Genomic DNA, 21,505 nt, shown 5'->3' on the forward strand with positions numbered 1-21,505 from the left:
AACTGCACCTTTAAAACCAACAAGGGCTTATTCAAAGTGCAAGCTTTTGTGTGTGTGCCCAGTTCCTCAGATACTTCCTCTGGTGCAATGTCCCTTGCGTGATAACATCACTTCTGGGTGGCATCATCGCTCAGGGGATGGTGCACAATGACAGGGCTCTTCGGGGGCAGGGATCCACCTGGCTGCCTGCTCCCTGCCTGTGGGTTGGGGCCCTTTGGACTGGGGGATTCTTGGCTCCCAGTGGAAGCTTGGCAGTCCAACCTACAACCCAGAATTGAATTCTTGTCTAAAGTAGTTTGGGAGTTTCATTTACACTCTTTGGTTGTATGTAGGGCTATATTGTATAATTTGCCCAGGTTACCCTTTTGCAAGGATCTAATTTATTTATTTTTGCCATATAGGGCCATGCAAGGGTGGTTGGACAGCCTTCCCATAGGCCCTCTCACAATGGATTTTGAAAACAATTAAACTTTGTAATCTGCATGTTGGTGTCCCATGTCCTTGGTCAGTTTGGGCACATTGAGCTAGGTCACACGCATCCTCAGCTGCCTTTCTCTGAGGATTCTCTTTACAGGACATCTGTAAGGCAGCATTGCGGTCCTCCTCAGAGAAATTTGTATGCCGTTATGCTGTTGATGTAAATACAAGAAAAGACGCTGTGGGATGGGCTGTCCTAATTTCCCCCTTCTCCTGGAGGACTCATCTAATCTCTGGGTGAGTGCTTGTTATTCTAATGTGGGACTGCAGGGAAGGCTGAAGATGAAAACAGTACTTGCACTTAACTGTAACTGTTGTCAGTCAGGTATCTTCCGTGCAGGCACACATTCCCTCCCCCCTACCCCACTTTTAATATTTTTTTCATTTTTCTACATAGGTCTTGTATCTCTGGTGGTTCAGGAGGAACTGAGGAGAAATGGTGCCTTTCCACTCAGTGTGTTGATTTTGTCAGGGAATGCCAAGATGTACTATGCACCTGAAGGCAAGAGCACCATTACAATCCTATAGAGCCGGAAAGTTCTTCCTTACCGGGCCTTTGTATTTGCCTTCCCAATATGTCCCTGTGTGGAAGATACTTGATGAACAAAAGTTACATATAAATGCAATCCTTTTTCTTGACAGTTAGACAACCTAGGAAAGGAAAGGTCTCCTGTACAAGCACCAGTCGTTTCTGACTGGGGTGACGTTGTTTTCACGGCAGACTTTTTACAGGGTGGTTTGCCATTGCCTTCCCCAGTCATCTACACTTTCCCCCCAGCAAGCTGGGTACTCATTTTACCGACCTCGGAAGGATGGGAGGCTGAGTCAACCTGGACCCGGTTACCTGAAAACCCAGCTTCCGCCGGGATCAAACTCAGGTCGTGAGCAGAGCTTAGGACTGCAGTACTGCAGCTTTAACACTCTGTGCCACGAGGCTCTTTAGACAAGCTAACCCTCCTTCTAAATGTTAAACAGCCCTTCTGTAGTGATTATTCATACTGTGCAGCAGTTAGGTCATTTGGCACTGAATCTCACGGTCTTACGGAGCCTTTAGGTTGCAATATGTACTTCAAATGTGAAACCGCAACCAGCTTTTGAGGCCACTCTACTGAGTCCAGGTTCTGACTTCTGCCTCAAAAGGCAGCCGTAGTGGCACCATTGTATTCATAACAGATAAAGTAGAGAATTGTGAGGGCCAGGGGTTTTTTGTAGCAGGAATTCCTTTGCTTATTGGGCCACACACCCCTGTCTGGGGCAGTGATGCTTTGTATTCTTGGTGCTTGGGAGGGGGGGAAAGTGGAAGGACTTCTAGCCCCACTTGTGAACCTCCTAATGGCACTTGGGTTTCATTTTTTTTGGGGCCACTGAGTGATACAGAGTGTTGGACTGGATGGGCCATTGGCCTGATCCAACTTGGCTTCTCTTATGTTCTTATGTTCTCTTGTAGCTTATCCTCCAAGAGTTTACAGTAAGCCCTGTACTAAGAACCCTGTGAGCTCTTGGAGGATCGGCTATATCAGGGGTGTGTGGCCTAATATGCAAAGGAGTTCCTGCTACAAAAAAAGCCCTGGAGGGCTGTTGGGAAGTGGATTGTGTGTGGTGTTAGAAGCGGTTTCAACTGACGCATTGTTCTGTTCTTGTGCTCATCATGTTGAAGAGGAAACCAACAGTGTTTTGAAATTCTTAATATGCATCAGACATAACAACATAAGAGAAGCCGTGCTGGATCAGGCCAACAGCCCATCCAGTCCAACACTCTGTTTCATATACTGCCCTAAACCCAGGTGCCCTCAGGAGGTCCGCCAGCAGGGCCAGAACTCCAGAAGCCCTCCCATTGTTGCTCCCCCCCCAGCATAAAACTCAGTTTAGTAAAACTCAGGCTAGCTTAACTGCTTTCGCCAAGTTGCTCTGGTGAATTCTTACAGTCCTGCATTCACCAGTTGTGCACCCATCCACAGAGCCGCTAGAGAGTCCAGGATGCCACACTGAAGCTGATTCTCTCTTCCCCCCTTTATAATTATCAAAATCATGGTGATTTAATTCTTCTTTTGGTTAAAACTCAAGGGACTTCTCCAAAGATCACTTTGGAAAGCAAGAACATAAACATCAGAATCAGAAGCAGCAATGATGTATGTCCTTGCAAACATGCCTGGAAAAGCCAGTGTATAAATACCTCCTAAAGGCTGAGGCTGATTTTTGAGGGTGGAGGGGGGCACTCTGCCGGTGTGAGGCGCAACTCTGTCCCCTGAAGATGTGCAGCCGTGGTTCTATCACTCAGGTCACTGCAGTCTCCTTCTAATTAGCCAAATACATAGCTAAGTGCCACCGAGGCCTCGGATTCAGCGGGAGCTCACAGGAGCACAGCTCCTGAACCTTTCTGAGAGTTCCACCTCCTCCTCCCTACCTTGTCCATTGAATAGTAGGTGCAGCTGCATAACAATCCCTGGATGAGCTCCACCACCTATTTCTCTACAAAACGACCCCTGGTGTTACCAAAAGGGAGAGACTGTAGCAACCAGGGTCAGGATGCTGCCACTGCTGCTGCTGCCCCACGCAGCCTGTGGGGTGCTGAAGGCAAAATGCCCACTGAATCTGAAGGAAGATGAAATAGGTGGATTGAACTAGGACCAGACTCAATGTATCCCCAAGGTTAAAACTTTCCTGTCCTATGAAGAGCCTTTGGGGATCAGCTTGGTTTTCTTTGCTCTGGTGTTGGCATTAATGACAAGTTTTGTGCTAGGAATCTTCATCAAATACCTGGATACTCCAATAGTCAAAGCCAACAACCGGGACATCACCTACATTCTCCTCGTCTCCCTTCTGCTTTCCTGTCTGTCCTCCCTTCTATTCATTGGCCAGCCAACAAAGGTAACCTGCCTTCTCCGACAAACCGCCTTCAGCATCATCTTCTCTCTGGCTGTCTCTTCTGTGCTGGCCAAGCTGATCACCTTCAGCATGCTGGTGTTTTGCAGTATTTTGGTGTCCTTTGTGTCCACCTACCTGAGCACGAAGGGGAAATACATGGTAGCCGTGCAGATCTTCTCCATCTTGGCCTCTAGTGCTGGCCTGCTGGGCTGCATCTTCATCCCCAAATGCTACATTATTGTCCTGTGACCTGATCTGAATATCAAGGAGCATCTGATGATGAAATCCGAGAGTGGCACCTGCAGTTATGAAACACATGTACTTAATACCTATAACAAATTGCTTTTCATTCCTCACTCATCACAAAAGATACTGGCAATGAATGCTGAAATCACAGAAAGTCTATCTGGTGTCTGTTATCCAGAATGGATTTGTTTGATATTTTCCTAGCAATTAACATGCATCTGCTGTACCTTTGTACATCTTATTCTGCACACACCTTTCAATAAAACAACTTTCGGCACCCACACCTATGCGTACTATTTTTGAAGGTCTAGCCTGTCTTGCAGAAATGGGCTTTTTGTTTAATGAGGAGCTTGTAAGTATGACATAGGATGAGTTTGAAAGGGAGAATGAACGTGCCCTGGGCCCAGAGAAATTAGATTTTGCTATGGGTTCTGACACATGAGCCCAAGTTTGACTTGCCAGAGGGAAGAGCAGAAAGCCATGCAGGGCCTTAAGGGACTTAACCCAATTTTGAGGTCTTCCATTCCCCTCTAACTCTGGAGACTTTGGCAGGCAGCAACAAGCACGCGTATGCAACCATGAGGGCTAGAAATGTGGTTTTGATTGATTGTTGTAGACAAAAGTTGAGACTGTTGGACATTCTGTTGCCAGTGTTTCTTGACTTACCTCATGGCCATTAAGTTTCTGGGCTCTCATGATATTTTCAGGACCTGAAAGTCACTCCCTCTTCCAAAACGTTTCCTCTGCACCTCAGCAGGTGACTTTTTCTTGTTCCTGAACATTCCTCCCTTCAAACTGTCTCCTCCTATCCAGTCCGTAACCTCTTCCAACCACCACAGGCTGCAGTTCGCAGATGAAGCCATCCCGAGTTGAGCATCATTATAATCAAAAGCTAACTTGATTCAAATGGCATACCTCAGGGCTCTGCATTAGGTCCCCTGCTTTTAAACTTGTATATGAATTACTTGAAGCTGAGAGTAAGGAGTGAAGTGGCTAAGCTGGCAGATGACTCTAAGTTGTTCAGGATGGTGAGAACCAGGGAGGACTGTAAGGAGCTCCAGAAAGCCTGTTTGGTGTAGTGGTTAAGTGTGCAGACTCTTATCTGGGAGAACCGGGTTTGATTCCTCACTCCTCCACTTGCTGTTGCTGGAATGGCCTTGAGTTAGCCATAGCAAATGCAGGAGTTGTCCTTGAAAGGGCAGCTGCTATAAGAGCCCTCTCAGCCCTATCCACCTCACAGGGTGTCTGTTGTGGGAAGAGAAGATATAAGAGATTGTAAGCCTCTCTGAGTCTCTGATTCAGAGAGAATGGTGAGGTATAAATCTGCAGTCTTCTTCTTTTGAGACTGGCAAGTGGGTGTCAACATGACAAATGAGGTTCCAAGTGGGCAGGTTATGTAATGAACTTTAGAACCAAAAATTCTAACTATGAATATACATTGATGGGATCCAAATAATCAACCAGGAGGGAGATCTTCAAGTCACGGTAGATAATGCATTGAAAATGTTGACTCAGGATGCAACTGCAATAAACAAAAAAGACAGATGCTATGCTGCCTGGGAATTATTAGGACAGGGATTGAAAACATAGCAGCCAGTATTATAATGCCCTTATATTAATCTATGACGTAGCCTCATTTGAAATACTGTGAACAGTTTGGTCACCACTGATGCCGAATTTAGTGTGAACACCCAATTGGCATAGCCCGCTGCATCCCTTAACTCCTGAGGCCATGCGTTCCACCTGCCTCAGCTTTCCCGGCAGCCAAGATTACAGGGGTGCACCACCGCAAAAAGGTATTGGAAAATGTGCAGCAACTAAAATGATTAAGGGGATGGAACACCTTCCTCATGAAGAAAGATTAAAGAGGCTAGGGCTCTTTTGTTTGGAGGGGGGAAGGATTGAGGGGAATGACACGATGGAGGTTTACAAAATTATGCATAGAAGGAAGAAAAAGAAGTTCTTTCTCCCTTTCTCACAATAGAAAAATGTGTGGGTACTCAATAAAATTAAGGAGCAGTAGGCTTAGAACAGATAAAAGGAAGCACTTCTTCTCCCAAAGAGTCATCTGTACATGGAATTCAATGCCAAAGGAATTCACTGATTTAATATACATCACAAACAAATTCAGCCTGGCTCTTTAAAAGCCCCTTATTCAGTAAAACTCAGGCTCATTTAATCTGCCTTCCTCAGTGACCCATGTCAGAACATCAACTTGCTCTAGTGAATTGTTGCAATCCTGTCTTCTCATCTGTACTTCTGTCCCCGGAGCTACCAGAGAGTCCAGAATGTCACCAAGCACCTGAATCTCTCCCCGCACTTACAATTATCAAAACTATTGTGATTTTTCTTCTTCTGCCTTCATGGAGATTTTTTCTTCTTCTGGCTGAAAGCTCAGGGGATTTCTCCAAAGATCACTTTGGAAAGCAATAACATAAACATTGAAATCAAGCGCAACAATGATGTAACTCCTTGCAAATGTGTCTGGAAAAGTCAGTGTATAACTACCTCCTAAGGGCGGAGGCTGATATTTGGAGTGGAGGGGGCCATTATGCCATTGTGAGGCTCAACATTATCCCCTTAAGATATGCTGATGTGGTTGTCTCTCATGTTATTGTAGCCTCAGTCTTGCAAAAGGCATTCCTCGCTCCTTCTAAGGGCTGCACACATAGCTGAGTGCTGCCACAAAGGAGGGACTGTAGCACACTGAGCTATGATGGTACCACTGCTCCTTCTGCTGTTTCTGCTGCCCCACGCAACCTGTGGGGTGCTGAAGGCAAAATGCCCACTGAATCTGAAGGAAGATTTCATACGTGGATTGAATTATTACAGGCCTGGAGACCATATCATCAGCGGGCTCCTCTCAGCAACTGGAGCATCATTCCTTCCCTTTCACATCCATTTTCGCAGTGCTCCCTATGTCTTCCTGCTCCCGTAAGAGATTACATGGAGGTGATGGATTACAGTTGCATATGCTACAGGAGCCAACAGTTCAAACTCTTTTAAGAACTGAATACTTAAATGGTTCATATCATATTCAACTTTCTTTTCCACTGCTTTAAAATGTGCTTTGTGTTGCCGTTTTTACCGGCTATTTAGCTGCCTTTTACCTCAGGAAATACAGTAATTTTGGCTTGCCTTTTACCTCAGAAACAGCCCTTCTGACATCTATAAATATTCTTCTTTTTCTTCCCTGTGTTCTGATGCCCGTGTCTGGTAAATCAGTGTCCTTGTGCTGTCTCTATCTGTCCTTTGGGGACAGATTGAGGATATATATGGACAGGCCCGGCTCTAGGGGTTCTGCCACTCCAGGCAGACCCCACACCGTGCCTCCTCCCCCGCTCCCATTAGCTATCAGTACCTATCAGTGCAGAGCAGACAACTTCATTAGTTGCTAGAGACAACCTCAGCATACCTGGAGGTGAGGTATATGCCAGGAAACCCCCCTCCTACACACACACACACACACACACACACACACACACACACATGCTCCCAGGGAAGGACCTGCGGGTCGTATCCAAGGGTAGAACTTCCTGGCAGGCACAGCACTGATGTTGCTCTCTGCCTGCACAACCGAGCACCATTGAGGAAATGACAGATGGTCATTGGGCAGCCTCACAAATGGTCAGGAGAGGGCAGGTGGGATGTGGGTGAGCTGGAAGGAAGGCATGAGTTGGGGTCTGGGTAGTGGTCAGAGCAAGAGAAGGGGCCCCTGAACGCTTCCTGCCCACAGCCCCCTGACACCTGAAACCAACCTGCTCGTACTTATTAAGCTCGCCTTTGAAGCCTTCTCTGCTTGCGGAGGTCCGCACAGTCACTGACAGTGAATTCCATGATTTAATTACTCATTGAGTAAAGAAGTGTTCCATTTTGTCCTTCCTGACTCCACTGTACATTATTTCACTGGGTGCGTGGAGGTGGTTAGAATAAGAAGATATTGGATTTATATCCCGCCCTCCACTCAGAATCTCAGAGCGGCTCACAATCTCCTTTATCATCCCCTCCCCCACAACAGAAACCTTGTGAGGTAGGTGGGGCTGAGAGGGCTCTCACAGCAGCTGCCCTTTGAAGGACAGCTCTGCCAGAGCTATGGCTGACCTAAGGCCTTTCAGCAGGTGCAAGTGGAGGAGTGGGGAATCAAACCCAGTTCTCCCAGATAAGAGTCCACACACTTAACCACTGCACCAAACAGGCTCTCTACACCAAACTAGATATTTTGTGTGAGAGAGAAGTATCCACATTATCCCCCCCCCCCCAGCTATAATTTCATGAACTTCTGTTATGTCTCCAGTAATCTTTTATACTTCTTGCAGAAAGCTAGGACAGGTATTATTTAAGATGGTAATATTTTGTCTCTTTCCAAACAAGACAACCTTGATAGGGTTTGTAAGAAAAGTCTTGTTTGCAAGCATTAGTTAGATCCACACCTTTCTAGCTTCAGCAAGGTGGGTTCATAATGTATCTGCCAAACATACCTTTGGGGGGATAATTTTAAGAATAAATTCTATGGCCTAGAAAGACCCCCTAAAGGAAGAATCTTGGAAGCTGTTTGCATATCATGGAACCTGATAATATGAATCATCTATTTTCTTGCAGGATTAAACATTCAAAGTTCTGGCACCTCCTGTCCTTCATGTTCAGCGTTCATGAGATCAATCGGAATCCCAGGCTCTTGCCCAACATTACTCTGGGCTACAACATCTATGAGACCTTGTCCAGTGAAAGGCTGACCTACGACGCCATGTTAGATCTGACATCTGTGGAATGGAAGAACGTCCCCAACTACCACTGTGGAGGCCAGAATAATCCATTGGCTGTTCTTGAAGGAGCGACCACTGACATCTCTAACTACATTTCAAACATATTGAGCATCTACAAAATCCCACAGGTATGAATGGGAGAAAAAGCTGAAGCCAATTTTTTTTTTGCAGTCTATCCAAAGCAGTCAAGAAGGGGAACAAGGAACAACAACAACAACAACAAAACCCTGAGATTGGAGAGACTGTAGTTTAACTAGAAGCTGATTTGAGAGAGGCATCTGTCCCAGTGACGTATACAGGGAACATACATTTTGCAAGCTATCTTGCCTCTCTCTTTCTCTCATCTATCTATCATCTATCTAGCTATCTATAGAGAAGCAACCTTGCGATGTTGTCAGTTTTAGCAGAGATGATAATTTGCAAAATGCGTATGTACAAAGTGTGAGTGTGTATGAATGATACCCTCCCCTGTGTAGACACAGTGAACACACAGAATGGGCGGCATATAAATCTAAAGTAAGTAAATAAAATAAAAATTAAATAAACAAACAGAAAACCCTTCTTCAAACCACTGTTTCTATCTTTGAACATTTCTAATAATGCAAGCTTTTTTAAAGTGACACTTAAGGATGACATTTTCCAAGCTTTCATTTTTTTTTTAAAAGTATCTACTTCAGTTAAAGAGAGATAAAGGGAAAGATATGTCTCCACAACAGAAGAGGATAAAGATTTACTTTTTGAAAAAATATAAAAAGTGAGAATTCAAAGAATGTGATAGACACATTGGTGTAACAATATATTAATATTCAGTTATCAATATATAAAAGAGCAAAGCTGGAAAAGACCAGGTGTGGGAGAATGTGGCAGAGAAACTATGGGGAGCTTGCTATGCGGTAGCCCCATTGTTCATGCCATCTTATAGTAACCACAGGAGAACCACTGGTTCCGTGATACCAGTCTCAAAAAGCAAAACAAGAACCATAATTTAAATGTAAATAATTTAAATGATATTGAAAGTATAATTACAATAGCAAATCAAGCCACATAGAATAGTAAATTAAGCCGCATGAACAGTGAATGAAGCCACAGTTAATGAACAAGAAAAGGGACTTCAGCAAAGTCCATTTCATACAAGAAGTCCAATTGTAACAAGTGAAATCAATCTTTAAAAATAAGTGTCCAAATATTTCAAAGACCCCTCAAAGTGCGGCTAGGCATGAGTCTAAATGCGTAGCTATGCACGATGAATCCTTGGTGGACAGGATAGTACTCCGTAGTCCCTGTTTCACAGACGCTTCTTCTATCTTAGAGCTTCACACTTCAGGACCTGGCAAGAACCCTTTTGAACACCTGCAAATCGCTGGTGCAGCAGCTCTAGTCTAGTGTGTAGTAGCCACAGCAGGAGTGCTGTAGCTGCTGTCCTTGTGTAGAAAACACCTAAAAGCTGCACAGTGAAAGGGAACACCCACTTCCCCCACTTTCTCTGGCTTCTAAGAAATGTTGTCTAGATAGTCCAGGTTTTCAGTAACTTTGGCTGGGGGAAGGGCGGCATATGCTAATGAGCTCCACCACCTATTTTTCTACAAAACAACCCCTGCCAGTAGTCATTACTTTTGTCTTCTTGATATTTAGCTGTAATCGTGCTTGGGCACTTTGGCCTTCATCAGGAGTCATTTCCAGTCTTCTGCCAGGAATGTGGCATTATCTGCATATCTCAAATGGTTCATGTTCTTTCCACCAATTTTCATTCCACTTTCATCTAAATCTAATCCCACTTTCCTTATGATGTTTTCTGCATATAGATCAAAGAGAGATAAAATAAATCCTAGTTTGACACTTTTGACAATTGGAAACCATTCTATTTCTCTGTATTTTGTCCTTATAGTGGCCTGGCACCAGGTTTAGGGGAATCCTAGTCCATTTATGGTGGGGAAGGGGTCCAGGGCTAACATGTATTTATGTATTTATTTATTGGATTTGTATCCTGCCCTCCCCGCTTGAAGCAGGCTCAGGGCGACTCACAACAATAAAATATTTACAATTCTAAATTTCAACTGTTAAAACACTGAACAAATTAAACAATAATTAAAACCAATTAAAACAATTTTGAACATATGAAGCTTCCTTCTACTGAATCAGACCCTCAATTCATCAAAGTCAGCATTGTCCACTGAGACTGGCAGCGACTCTCCAGGGTCTCAAGCTGAGGTTTTTTATGTCTATTTGCCTGGGCCCTTTTCAGTTAGAGATGCTAGGGATTGAACCTGGGACCTTCTGCTTACCCAGAAGATGCTCTGCCACTGAGCCACCGTACCTCCCTATCCCGGCCTTTTGGTGCCAGTGTCATTAATTTCCAGTGTCTTCTGTCCTCTTGGGTATCCTCATATACTACTATAAGTTCAGTTGAAGGCAAGTTGAAACAGAGTTGTCTTCCTGGCCTTGTGGAACTGGGCAAGCATGTGGAAAGCATCTAAAAGCTGTACTGTTACTTGGGGTCGGGATGGCAGGGGCACTTGCTTTTTCCACTTGTCCTGGCTTCTAAGAAATGTTCTAAAGATATTCTATTTTTTTGGAGTGTGTGCGTGTAACATATACATCCTGAAAACATGAATCCTACACCAGGGTCTCCTTTTCCTTAACAGGTCGCTTACGGATCTGGAAAGCAGATCACTGAGGATAAAACGCAGTTACCAGTTTTCTACATGAGAAACACCAAAGAGAAGATTTATTTTCTGGGGATTGTCAAACTGCTGCTGCACTTCAGGTGGACATGGATTGGTCTGATTGGTTCAGACACCGAGGATGGAGTGAAGTTCATGAGCACCTTGGCACCTTTGATGACCAGTAGCGGCATCTGTGTCGCCTTCTCACACAGCATCAAAAGAGGGACTGCATTTATTGCAATGACGGTAGTAGCACAGAATATTATTGCTTTATCCCTGAACCAGACAAAAGTTAATGTATTGGTTTTGTATGCAGACTTTAACTTAATGGTTTTTATCATCTACTTAAAGACAGCAATTGATAAGAGAATGAATTCCATTGCAGGAAAAGTTTGGATCACAATGTCTTTGCAGATCATCAACGCAGATAAAGATTTGCATGGCTCTTTGTCTGTAATCCAGACAAGAAAATGGCAAACATGCGACAACTCTGACATGCTTTTCAATCGCATGAAGCAGTTTGAGGAGGAAGCTTTTAATTGTTCGTATTCCAAATATGTGCGGTCTGCAAAAGGCCGGCAGAGATGTGCCGAGAAGGATAAAATAGGACCTCCCACTCAGGATGTTCTTGAAAGAGTCCTGTATGGCGAAGGCCATGATATTTATGTTGCTCTCCAGGCTGTGGCTCGTGCCTTGCATTCTGCATACAAATCTAGGAATGCTCAGCTGATTATGGGAGGTGGAGACAGACTGGAACTTCAAAGGGTGCAGTCATGGCAGGTATTATATTTCAATCTGTTCTTATTTTTCAATTAGTTTTACTTCATTTAATGATGGTGTTTGTATTTTTTTTATTTTATTGCATTTATATCCTGCCCTCCTCTAACGGGCTCAGAGCAGCTAACAGTTAAAATAACAGTATTAAAATCAAAGTACAATAAAATTACTAAAACATTTTAACCGTTCATACAGTTTAAAATATGTAGTAGGGTTCCAGGGTCACTCGCCAGGATCCAGATGGTGGGTTTTAATTCTTATTGAGCGCCGCATGTAATGATATTATAAGATGTTATTTGGCACTCTGGATTTGTACTGGGATAGTTCAGGTGTCAGTGCTGTGGGATGGCGGAATAGTGGTCGCCTCCCTGTTATTTGTTAAACGCTAGTTTAAACAATTCTGTCTTACAGGTCCTGTGGAATTGTGGCAAGTCCCACAGGGCCCTGATGTTTTCGGGGAGGGTGTTCCACATAGCAGGGGCAGCCAATGAAAAAGCTCTTGCTCTGGTGGTGGCCAGTCATGCTTCTTTTGGCTTGGAGATCAGAAGGAGATTTTGATCGAAGTGCTCTCTGAGGCTCCTATGAGGCTTGTATATGGCCTTGAGCTTGTCAGATCTCAGAAACTAAGCTGGGTCAGCCCAGGTTAGTATTGGGATGAGAAGCCATGAAGGAATTCCAGACTTGCTACGTAGAGAAAGGCAATCAGAAGCCACCTCCGAATGCCTCTTGCTTTGAAAACCCTACGGGATCACCATACATTGGATGTGACTTCATGGCATTTTCCACGACCACGTTTGTATATATGGCTTGGCCTGTGTCTCACTAGAAGTGCTAAATTGGTCTCATCCCAATGATAGGTGATTTTGCACATAGTAGTGAGCTGAAGCTGAGAACTTTTGTGAGAACTTTTATGTGTGCTAAGATTTACTACTCTGTCAGAACCCTACAGGAACAACACTTAAAATCTCCCAGGACCACCGTCCTTTGGTGCATGTATCATGTGATTGTGGGACTCTTCTCATCCCCAGCTCTGGCTACTCTGTGTCTGTTGGGATCAACTTAGGGTTCCCAAATCCCCCGCTAGGCATGGAGACTCCCGATTTGGAGCCTCCTCCCCCCGCTGGCCATAAAAGGGAAAGCGGGGGGAGGGGAGGGGGAGAACGGCAGCCCTTCCCACCCAGCCCCGATCGCAGCAGCCAGAGCTCTTCCGTTTTCTCAGGCTGCTTCCTGCCCCCAGTCAGCTGGCCGGTGAAGGGAGGGGAGCCCAGCCACGCCCCCAAAGGGCCATGTGCCTTTGCACCTCCGGAGGTGAGTGAGTTCTGTCCCCTGCATCAGATTTCCCAGAAAGGGGGGGGCGGGGGGAGGGGGTGGAGAGGGAAACGTCTTCTCATAGGGTATAATGGGGAATTGATCTGGAGGTTTCGGGGGCTCTGGGGGAGCTGTTTTTTGAGGTAGAGGCACCAAATTTTCAATATAGTATCTAGTGCCTCTCCCCAAAGTAGCCCCCAAATTTCAAAACGATTGGACCAGGGGGTCCAATTCTATGAGCCCCAAAAGAAGGTGCCCTTATCCTTCATTATTTCCTATGGAAGGAAGACATTTAAAAAGGTGTGCTGTCCCTTTAAATGTGATGGCCAGAACTCTCTTGGAGTTCAGTTATGCTTGTCACACTCTTGCTCCTGGCTCCGCCCCAATGTCACCTGGCTCCACCCCCAAAGTCTCCTGGCTCCACCCCCAAAGTCCCCAGATATTTCTTGAATTGGACTTGGCAACCCTAGATCAACTTCTTCCTCAGCTCCACCACTGCACAGACTCCACAGAGCCAGGTTTTCTCAGGACCAGATTCAGGAGTGGCATGGTCTAGCACAGGGGTGTCAAAATGCAGTTCAGGGGCCGAATCAGGCCCCCAGAGGGCTCCTATCAGGCTCCCAAGCAACCAGCTGCCATCTGTGTCCTTCTCCCTCTCTCTTGCTTCCTTCTACATAACAGCTTGCTTTGCCAGGCTTGCTCAATCGCACAGGAGCTACAGATCAAAACCTCTATTTTCTCCATTGGCTGAGGCTCCTCCCTTGGGGAAGAAGGGGGGAGGAATAGCTTGCTTTGCCAGGCTCTCTCAATTGCACAGCAGAGCTAGTGAGCCAAGACTCTCTTCCTTCTATTGGCTGCGGCTCCCTCCCCCAGTCCCCTGGGGAAGGAAGGAAAGAGCCAGAGCTTTCTTTGCCCAGTTCCCTGGATCCCATGGAAGAAATACAAAGAAAGCATCTTTAAAACCAATGAGTGCTAACATTTTAAGCATGTTTAAAGTTTTTAAAAATATATATTTACATTTGTCTGTGTTCTTGTGGTTTAAAACAATTTATTGTAATGTAATATGTTGTAATAACGTGTCATCATTTGTCATTAAATGTTAGTACACATATAGAACATTTTCTCCACCACCGCCTTTTGTGACCCCCAGCAGTGCATACCCCCCTTAGCAAACGTTCCCATATTACTATTTAATCTGATTTGTTATAAGGTAATAAGCTCTATCTATTAAAGAATCTTTCTCCAAAAAAACCCCAAAGGTTATAATTATAATCCATTTTTCTTCTTAATCATTGGGGGGGGGGGGGGAGAAAAAGTTATAATCCAATAATCATATTTTTAAACTATAATCCATATATTGTTTCTTTAAAAATTAACCATTGTCAAAGATTACCAAATGTCCTTTAACATGGTAACATTTAAAGTTTTTATATTTATTATTGTATGTTTATGAAATGTTGTTAGCCGCCCTGAGCCTGCCTAGGCGGGGAGGGCGGGATACAAATAAAATTTTACTTACTTACTTAACATTCCATTGTTTTCCAATGTATTTTTGAAACTTTCCCCAGTTGTTTTTAAATTTCTCTAAATCTTGTTCTTTTAAGATTCTTGTAAGTTTGTCCATTTCACTCCAATGCATGACTTTCAGAGTCCATTCCCATACTTCTGGTATTTTGCCTTGTTTCCACATTTGCGCATATAATGTGCGTGCAGCTGAAAGCATATACCAAATTATTGTTCTATCTTGCTTTTGAAATTTTTCCATTTGTAATCCCAACAGGAAAGTATCTGGTGCCTTCTTAATATTGTATCCCAAAACTTTTACGATCTCCTGCTGATTCATTTTCCAGAATTATTTCGCCTTTTTGCAAGTCCACCACATATAGTAGAAAGATCCTTCATGACATTTACATTTCCAACATCTATCCGACAACTGATTATTCATTTTTGCCAATTTCTTAGGTGTCATGTACCACCTATATAGCATTTTAAAGCAATTTTCTTTAATGTTATAACATGTAGAAATTTTCAAAGAGTTCTTCCATAGGTATTCCTATGACTCCATCTGTATTTCCTTGTTTATATTTATTGCCCATTTTATCATTTGTGATTTAACTACTTCATCTTCTGTAGACCATTTCAATAATAGTTTCTATGTCCTTAAGATCAGCTTTTCATTTTCTCCAAACAGCATTCTCTCCAGTTCTGTTTGTTCTTGCTTATTTCATAGTTCTTGATGTCCTGTTCAAGCAAGCTCTTTATTTGTTACAGCTGAAACCAATTATATTTATATTATATTTCTTCAGCTGTTTTTAATTCCACCTTTTTTCCTTGGATTTTAAAAAGTTGTTTATATGTTAACCACTTCTCTCCTTTTTTATAAATCTGAATACAATTTTATTACTTCTGTTGGTACGATCCAAAGCAGTTTCCTCTCATCACCATATCTTTTATATTCTGACCAGGTATTTAACAGACTTCCGGGTTTTGGTCATGGAGGATTGAGCTGCTCTTCAGCAGACGAGCAGATCAAAACCTCTGTTCTGGGCAGAGAAGGTGATCTTAACACCTGCTGCCTACCCCTTCCAGGTAGGGAGGGGGACAAGAAATGCATGTGAAGTTCTGAGGGGATTTACTTTGGCTGACAAGGAACTCCAGTAGAACTAATTTTGGTGTTGTTTTGGAGAAAAAAGGAAAAAAGTTTTTAAACTGACAGAAAAACTGTGGCAGCCATTTTATACAAAACATTTTTTTAAAAAAAATTAATATATTGGCTTAGGAGCATTAGAGAACGGTGGTTTTGGGCTCATTTAAGAGGGCATGATCTAATCTATAAGACTGTGCACTTAAAATTTGAATTTGAGAGGTCAACTTTTGAACCTATTTAAAGCAACAGCCAAGCAGCTATGATGGAGCTGAGATCAGCAGCAAAGCAGCAACGTATGAGGGCTGGATCGCTTGAAGAAGAGAGAATGGTTAAACTTAAACCAGACAAGACTGATAAAGCAGGATGACAAGAAGCAATGGATGCTCTGGAAGCAAGATTGGCAAATATAATTAGAGAAACAAAAACAGAGTTAAAAAGAGACATTGAGACAAGTGCAGAAGATGTGAAAAAAGATATTGAAGATTTCAGAAAAGATTCACAAGCAGCTCTGCAGAAAGTGCAAAAAGCAGAAGAAAAGGTGAAAGACCTAGATATGGGCCATGTAGATTCCACTATGCATAGGCCATGTAGATTCCACTAAGACCTAGAATGGGCCATGTAGATTCCACTATGCAAAAATTGCAGGAGAAAGCATTCCTAGCTGACTGTAAATTAATGGAGAACCAATTATGCCTAAGAGGGGTGCCTGAGTCTACTACTACTGATCTAAGGACATATATAATTGAAATTATTGTTGAATTTTTAGGAGAGGACCCAGAAGAAACTGATATTACTATGATTATATTTACAGGGTAAATTTGGAATACGCCCCCCAAAAAATTACCAAGAGATGTGGTGGTAAGATTTGTGACAAGAGACATGGTGGGAAGGACTCTTAGTAAACAATTTAAGAGCCCACTTTAGGTGGATGGCAGTAAAGTAGGAATTATGAAAGAACTGCCATGGAAAGTCATCAGTGACAGGAGACTATAAAAGGTTGACAGAAAAGCTGAGAGAAAAAGAAATAAGATACAGATGGGAACTTACAGAGGGTTTGAGTTTTGAATTCAAAGGACGGAGATTTACCATCACAACCATTCAGCAAATGACAAACTTTCTGAGTGAGCATAAAGACTTTAGGGAATCAGATTAAGAATAAAAACCATTATGGATTACAAATTAATATCTTGGAATATAAATGGACTTAACTCACCACAAAAAAGAAGGGCAACTTTTCACTGGATTGGGAAACAAAAATGTAACATAATTTGTCTACAAGAAGTACACATCAAACAAATGGATTACAAATTTTTATGGAATAAAGAACTTGGTGTGGAGTTTTTTTCATTGGCTAAGGAGAAAAAAAGGGGGGTAGTTTTTTATATCAAACATGAACTAGACCCAAAATTAATTTTTAAAGATGATGATGGCAGATATATTGCGGTAGAAGTGACACTGAATTATAAAAGAACTTTGTTGCTGGGAGTATATGCTCCAAATGGAGCAAAAGACTCTTTTTTAAAAGATATAATGCAACAATTAGACCAAGTGGTGCACGATCAAATTATGATAATGGGAGACTTTAATGGAACAGTGAAAAATACTCTGGACAGATCTGGGAAAAAAATAATGAAGGGAAACTACCAAAATCATTCTTTGAACTGGTAAAACAAGAGAGTTTAGAGGATATATGGAGGGGATTAAACCCCAAAGAACATGATTATACTTACTTTTCGGCAAGGCACAACACTTTTTTGAGAATTGATATGATTTGGACCACAAAAGATCTTGGACTTTTAACGAAGAAAATAGAGGTACTTCCTAAAATAAGAGCAGACCACAATCCAATATTGTGGTCTGCAAAATCAGGGGAAAAGACTCTAAGGTGGCAGATAAATGAGGATTTGCTACAGAAACAGAAAATAGTGGTGCCTCTGGAAAAGGAAACTAAATGCTTCTTCCAAATAAATGAAAAAGAAGATACCCAGTTTTGAATTGTGTGGGATGCATATAAAACATTGAACAATAAGGATAAAAGAGCCAAAAATAAACAAATGATGGATATTCAGAAAGAAATTGGCAAAAAAGAGAAAGAGCTTAAAAAATGACCTGGGAAAAAGAGATCACAAGAGAAATTACAATATTACAAAGCCAACTGAGCCATTTGCTGAATAAAGAATTGGAATGGAATTTAAAAAGGCTACAGCAGAAATCTTTTGAAGGTGCAAATAAACCTGGAAAATATCTTGCATGGCAAATGAAAAAAAGAAGGGAGAATAAAGTAATTAACAAAATTGTATCTGGAGAAAAAGACATTGTTGACCATGAAGCTATTAAAAGGAAATTTTACAAATATTATGCCAAGCTGTTTAAAAGCCAAAGTGTAGATAGAAAAATAATTGATGAGTATCTACAGAAAATTAAGGTTAATTCATTAACAAAAACCATGGAGAATTTGTTGAATAAACCAACTGAGAGAGGAAAAATAGAGGAGGTGATCAACTTAATGAAATTAGGAAAAGAACCTGGTCCAGATGGCTTCACGGCAAAATTTTATAAAGTTCTCGCGGAGACGCTATTACCAAAACTTCAGATACTGATGAACACTATAAGATTAGATGGGAAAGTTCCTTGTACATGAAAAGAAGCAGTAATTTCTTTGATACCAAAAGAAGACAGAGACACCACAAATGTGAAAAATTATAGACCAATTTCATTACTAAACAATTATAAAATATATGCAAGAATTTTAGCAGAACTCCTTAAATAGCATTTGAACAGTTTTATTAAAGAAGAACAAGTAGGATTTCTTCCCAAGAGACAAATTAGAGACAACATAAGAACAGTTATAGATATTATCGAATACTATGAGAAGCATCCTGAAAAAGAAGTAGCATTATTTTTTGCAGACACAGAGAAAGCATTTGATAATGTGCATTGGGACTTTATATTTGCAGTGATGGAGAAACTGAGTTTGGGAGAAGATAGATAGATAGATGAATTTATTGTCATTGTTCTCAACAAAAAGAGAGCAACGAAATGAGGTGCTCTTCCACAAACATACCAACACATCAAACACACATATTCATAAACCATTTAAATACATCTGAAACCATTAAACCATTAAAACCATTAAAACCATTTAAATACATCTAAAACGGATAAACATTCATAAAACCATTAAAACCATTTAAACCATTAAATAAACATTCATAAAACCATTAAACATTCATAAAACCATTAAAACCATTTAAACCATTAAATACATCTAAAACAGATAATCCTTCATAACCCTGCATTTAACCTAACCACAGCACTTGGATAGAAACTGTCCTTAAATCTGTTTGTCCTAGCCTTCAACACTCTATATCGTCTACCTGACGGTAAGATCTCAAAAAGCAAATGGCCCAGATGTGTATGGTCCCTTAGGATCATTTGTATCTTCCTTTTACATGCCATATTATACAGATCCACCAATGAGGGGAGAGAACATCCACAAATCTTTTGTGCTCTTCTCGTCACTCTTTGGAGCACCCTTCTCTCTGCTTCCGTGCAGCTCCCAAACCACGCGCAGAGGCAATAAGATAAAATGCTCTCAATGGAACTACGATAAAAGGCAACCAGCAGACTCCCTGACAGTTGTAGTGATCTTAAGAGTCTTAAGTAGTATAGTCGTTGCTGGGCCTTTTTCTCTAGAGCTAAAGTATTTGCCCCCCATGTTAGATCCTGTTTCATATTCCCAGAAACTTCCATTCTGTCACCTGTTCTACCATATTATTAGACTTTATTAGAATGGTAAAGGCATATTCTGAACAATCAGCAAGGCTCTGCATTAACGCAGACTTAACAGAAAAAATGATAATAGATAAAGGAACAAGACAAGGTTGCCCTCTATCTCCACTGATATTTATAATGACTTTAGAGGTTTTGTTAATTCAAATCCAAGACGATAAAGAAATAGAGGGGCTAAAAATGAAAGGTTTTTCCTATAAATACAGAGCATTTGCAGATGACGTGATGTTTATAAATGAAAATCCCACTCATTTAACACCATTGCTGCTTCATAAGATACAAGAATATGGAGAGTTGGCAGGCTTTTATATAAACAAAGAAAATTATATGTAAAAATATGTTAAAGAGTAAGCAGTAAGAACTACAGATTAACAGAGTATGAAATTACCTCAAAAATAAAATACTTAGGTGTAGAAATAACAACGAAAAATATTGATTTGTATAAAAACAATTATGAGAAACTCTGGCGCAAGATTGATGGAGATATGATTAAATGGAACAAATTGAACCTATCTATGCTGGGCAGAATCTTTGCAATTAAGAGGAATGTTTTACTGAGAATTATGTTCCTGTTTCAAACAATTCCAATAGTGAAAGACAATAAACAATTTAATAGATGGCAAAGGAAACTTTCAGAATTTGTGTGGGCTGGGAAAAAACCAAGAATTAAAATGAAAATTCTGATTGATGCGAAAGAAAGAAGTGGATTCCAACTGCCTGTATCATGATGCAGTTCGCCTGGTGTGGATTAAGCAATGGATGACATTATCAAATAGAAAGTTATTGATATTAGAAGTACATGGAAATGTCTTTGGATGGCATGCTTACATGTACTATGAGAAAAATAAGATGGATGGTTTCTTCTCACATTACTATATCAGAAGCGTTTGTCTGTGTTCTTTATAAAATTTATATCTCTGCTACCTAATCTTAAATAGGTACACCCGTGGCCCAGCCCAGCATGGCTCGGCCTATCCTAACATGGCCTGGCCCAACAAGGTCTCTTTTATGTTAGATCCGGCCCTCATTACAAATGAGTTTGACACGCCTGGTCTAGCAGATGCTTCCAGCCCAATTTTGTCAAAATTGTCTGGTGGTTGCCCAATATGGTTTAAAGGCAGAAACAGAAAACCCACAGATGAAATTTAATATGATAGAGGTTTACAACATGATAGAGGTTTACAAGATTATGCATGGGATGGAGAAAGTAGAGAAAGAAGTACTTTTCTCCCTTTCTCACAATACAAGAACTCATGGGCATTCAATAAAATTGCTGAGCAGTCAGGTTAAAATGGATAAAAGGAAGTACTTCTTCACCCAAAGGGTGATTAACATGTAGAATTCACCGCCACAAGAGGTGGTGGCGGCTACAAGCACAGACAGCTTTCAGAGGGGATTGGATAAAAATATGGAGCAGAGGTCCATCAGTGGCCATTAGCCACAGTGTGTGTGTGTGTGTGTGTGTGTGTGTATATATATATATATATATATATATATATATATATATATATATATATATATATATATGTGTGTGTGTGTGTGTGTGTATAGGAATGTATGTATATTTGTGTGTGTGTGTATATATATACATACACACACATATATTGGCCACTGTGTGACACAGAGTGTTGGACTGGATGGGCCATTGGCCTGATCTAACATGGCTTCTCTTATGTTCTTATTGAATGAAACGGTTGACTATATGCTTGCCTGTTCTGCTAAACAGTTTCCACTTTACTCCTTAGCTGAGACTCAGAGTGGCTTTTAAAGCATCATTCTGCCCTCTGAGTTAGGTCAGGCTGAGAGTATGTGATGGGCTCATGGTCAGTCGGCAGGGTTCGTGGCAGACGTGGATATTTGCACCTGGGTTCCAGCCTGACATACTAATCAGAGCATCCCAGTGACTCTCAGAAACTGTATGGCTTCTATTTTCTAAAAGTTGTAGTGTTTTCTTTGTCATCCCAGCT

At 41.7% G+C, this 21,505-nt stretch overlaps 1 protein-coding gene across 1 annotated transcript in view; it reads right to left on the minus strand.

The window, feature by feature from the left end:
- Positions 1 to 21,505, minus strand: part of LOC132571225 (zinc finger protein 709-like) — a 1,224,940-nt gene that overhangs the window by 820,807 nt on the left and 382,628 nt on the right. The window lies entirely within an intron of this gene.

Source organism: Heteronotia binoei, chromosome 5, assembly GCF_032191835.1.
Source record: "Heteronotia binoei isolate CCM8104 ecotype False Entrance Well chromosome 5, APGP_CSIRO_Hbin_v1, whole genome shotgun sequence".
Taxonomy (NCBI): Eukaryota; Metazoa; Chordata; class Lepidosauria; order Squamata; family Gekkonidae; genus Heteronotia; species Heteronotia binoei.